General features: G+C 44.1%; 1 pseudogene; it reads right to left on the reverse strand.

The window, feature by feature from the left end:
• LOC105530411 overlaps positions 1-3,677 on the reverse strand; it is a 13,501-nt pseudogene extending 9,824 nt beyond the window's left edge.
• Positions 3,678-4,287: the final 610 nt, after the last annotated feature.

Raw genomic sequence — 4,287 nt, forward strand, 5'->3', positions numbered from 1 at the left:
CTCCCGGGTTTATGCCATTCTCCTGCCTCAGCCTCCTGAGTAGCTGGGACTACAGACGCCCGCCACCTCGCCCGGCTAATTTTTTGTATTTTTTCAGTAGAGACGGGGTTTCACTGTGTTAGCCAGGATGGTCTTGATCTCCTGACCTCGTGATCTGCCCGTCTTGACCTCCCAAAGTGCTGGAATTACAGGCTTGAACCACCACGCCCGGCTATAAAATTTTTTTTTAATTCCACAAATTAAAAGTAGGGCCAGGTGTGGTGGCTCATGCCGGTAATCCCAGTGCTTTGGGAGGCTGAGGTGGGAGGATAGCTTAGCTCAGGAGGTCAAGACCAGCCTGGGCAGCATAGCAAGACCCATCTTTTCAAAAAGTAAGAAATTAACCAGGTGTGGTGGCATATGCCTGTAATCCCAGCTACCTAGGAGGCTGAGATAGGAGGATCACTTAAGCCCAGAAGTTTGAGTCTGCAGTGAGCCATGATCACACCACTGTACTCCAGTCTGGACAACAAAGCAATACCCTTTCTCAAAAGAAAAAAAAATTAAAAGGAGATTGACACCATTTGTGAGAACATTCGTGTTATCCCCACAGGTGGCAATGAATAATTTGCTCCATTGGAGGTATATGTCCCTTTGACTCCAGTAGAAAACACACAGCAAACTAGAGCTCGGGGACCCCAGAAGTGAATTTGGGCTTATGGGTAATATACAATACGCACTTTTATAACTACAGAATGGGCTGGCATTTGCTGTTACCACTTTATACATATGTGTTTGTCTCTTTCTAAGTCACTAAAACCAATGTTTATACTGTTTATACTGCATATATATCAAGAAACATAAAGGTGCTCATTTTATTTGACCCATTCATTCTTTTTTTTTTTTTTTTTAAGACAGAGTCTCACTCTGTCACCCAGGCTGGAGTGCAATGGTGTGATCTCAGCTCAATGCAACCTCCACCTCCCGGGTTCAAGCGATTCTCCTGCCTCAGCCTCCCAAGTAGCTGGGGTTACAGGCATGTGCCATCACGCCTGGCTAATTTTTCTTGTGTTTTTAGCAGAGACAGGGTTTCATGACGTTGGCCAGAATGGTCTCGAACCCCTGACCTCATGATCAACCCGCCTCAGCCTCCCAAAGTGCTGGGATTACAGCATAACCCGCCAAGCCCAGCCCCATTCATTGTATATCTGGAGATTTTTCCTAAGACAATAATTCAGTGGCTTAAGCTAGAAACCTGGACATTATTGTCAGGACACTGCCACAGGCAAGAGCAGATGGTGACAAAGTGAGCCATGGTACGGCCACTCAGATGAATACACAGCCATTAAAAACAATGTTTTCTGTAATCCACGTTATAGCATGGGAAATGCCTATAATATGATATTAACTGAAAAGGGACAAAACATTAAATATAAGGACGATTACATCTCTACTTCTTTTTTTTTTTTTTTTTGAGACGGAGTCTTGCTCTGTCACCCAGGCTGGAGTGCAGTGGCCGGATCTCAGCTCACTGCAACCTCTGCCTCCCAGGTTCAAGTAATTCTCCTGTCTCAGCCTCTGGAGTAGCTGGGATTACAGTCATCTGCCACCATGTCTGGCTAATTTTTGTATTTTTTGTATTTAGTAGAGATGGCGTTTCACCATGTTGGTCAGGCTGGTCTCAAACTCCTGACCTCAGGTCATCTGCCTGCCTCAGCCTCCCAAAGTACTGGGATTACAGGTGTGAGCCATCATGCCTGGCCTCTTCTTTTAACTTTTTCTAAATTTTCTGGTTTTTAAAATTGAGGTATTACTTATATACAGAAAAGTGCACAGATCTTAAGTGTACAATGAATTTTAACAAATATGTACAACAATATCCCAAATCAAATTCTCTAAGGCCCCTTTCTTATTGATCCACTTCTGAGCACACAGGCAACCATTATTCTTATTTCTGTCTCCTTACGTTAGTTTTGTCTGTTCTTGAACTTTATATAAATGGAATCAAGTGTGTAATCTTTTGTGTGTGGCTTCTTTCACTCAAAATGTTTTTTTATGATTCATCCAAGTTGTTGAATTTCTTTTTATTATTGACTAATATTGCATTGTATGGACACCACACATTTTGTTCATCAAAACCATCATTTCATTTGGGTTGCTTCCAATGTTTTGCCATGGGACTAAAGCTGCAATGAACATTCTTGTAGAGAGAGATATATAAATATTTATATATTTCTTTTGAGTAAATAAGAGGGGAAATCCTAGATTATTTTACACATATATATATATGAACGAAACTGCCAACAATTTTCCAAACTGGTTGTACCATTTTGTACCACAATCAGCAAAGTATGACTATGAGAGTTCCAGCTGTTCCACATACTCTCCAGCATTTGGTATTGCTGCCTTTGAAATTTTTGCTGTTCTAATGGGGGTGTGATAGCACCTTGCTCTTTTTTTTTTTTTTTTTTGAGACAAGATCTCTCTCTATCACGTGGGCTGGAGTACAGTGGTGCAATCTCAGCTCACTGCAACACTTTGGGAGGCCGAGGCAGGTGGATCATTTGAGGTCAGAAGTTTCCTTCTGTCAACTCAGCTGGAGTGCACTGGCATGATCTTGGCTCACTGCAACCTCCACCTCCCAGGTTCAAGAGACTCTTGTGCCTCAGCCTCCCAAGGAACTGGGACTACAGGCACCTGCCACCACGCCTGGCTGATTTTTTTTTTTTTTTTTTTAAAGGAGAGACAAGGTTTCTGTATGTTGACCAGGCTGGTCTTGAACTCCTGCCCTTGGTCTCCCAAAGTACTGGAATTACAGGCGTGAGCCACCATGCCTGGCCAAAATTTTTGAGTCCACAGCTTTCTTGGAAGTGGCTGGGTACCAGGGCTTGCTCTGCTCTGTAATCTCACATTTCTCGTTTTCTGTGTTGAAGATCGCACCTTCCTGGTGTCTGGGCTTCCACAGCTGCTTCTTTTTGAAGTAAGCATCAGTGAGCTGTTTTGGGATTTTCACATTGCTGATATCAATTCTTGAGGAGGTGGCAACAACAAATTTCTGGTGTGTTCTTCCCAGAGGAACTCAATTGAGAATGAGAGGTTCAGTTACAAGTAACAAGCCAGTGCCCAGTCGCTTCGGGAAAACCACTGTCTTGCCTTTGCGGTGCCCAGTGAGGATGAGCAGAGTGGTCCTGGGAGAGATGCTGGCCCCGTTTTCTCACGTGCTGGCTGGAGGGGCTTGTGCCCTGGTTCAACAGCTCCCCAGGCTTATCATCAAGAGGGCAGTACCTAGGCATTTTGCAAATCTTAACCACCCAGGTACCATCATTCTTGTCACCAGCAACTGGTTTATTAACAGTGAGAAGAACAATCCTCTAGCTTTTCAACCCCGGATTTAGCAGTTGAGTACCTCCTCTTGTACGTGGTCTTTTTGGAATACACAGCAGATTAGGAATATCTGCCAGTTCCTCTGATGAGGACAGGATTTCGTCTGCGGTGGGGCTTCTTCTTGTTGGGTTTTTTAGCCTTAGAGTCAGGTTACCCTTTTTCACCTTGCCACCTGCATCAACCTTCTTGCCTTCAGGTTTCATCTCCTTAGTATCAGGCTTCTCATCTTTTTCTTGCAAGATGTGAGAGAGAGCTAAGGCCCTGGCTTCCAGTCTGGAATCAATCCAGCGTATTTTTATGTACTTATTTCCCATCGTTACACCTTCTTTTGTGAAATGCCTGTCCAACTCTTCTTTAATATTTAGTCCTGAGTCCCACAGGCAAGCTCTGGTCCCCAGCCACCTCCAAGGTTTCATTTCAGGTCCTTTGGACCCAAGGTGAACACTGGGGTGGGTTTCCAAAAGAAATCGAGAGCTCTTACTAAAAGTAGGGTGAATGGATCTGGATGTCCCAAAGTAATAAATGCCCACCACATTTTCTTTCTCTCCCAAGCCTCCATTCTGCTCCATCTTGATCTATCAAGACCCCGCCCATCCTCTCAAAGCCAAATCTAAACTCAGGCCTCTTCCAAAGAATTTGTCCAAATCCTCTCCTTCCTCTTCACCACCACCACCAGAGTAATTTGTTGTATTATCTCATATGGCAATTCTCTCACTCTGTGTATTAGTCAGGGTTCTCCAGAGAGACAGAACCAATAGGAGGCATATATAAGGGAGCTTATATTAGGGAGAATTGGCTTGCATGATTACAAGGCAAAGTCACCACAATAGGACATCTGCAAGCTGGGGGAAGAGAGAAGCTGGTAATGTGGCTCAGTCCAAGTCCAAAAGTCTCAAAACTAGAAAAGTCACCAGTGCAGCTCTC

Source organism: Mandrillus leucophaeus, unplaced genomic scaffold, assembly GCF_000951045.1.
Source record: "Mandrillus leucophaeus isolate KB7577 unplaced genomic scaffold, Mleu.le_1.0 Scaffold82, whole genome shotgun sequence".
NCBI lineage: Eukaryota > Metazoa > Chordata > Mammalia > Primates > Cercopithecidae > Mandrillus > Mandrillus leucophaeus.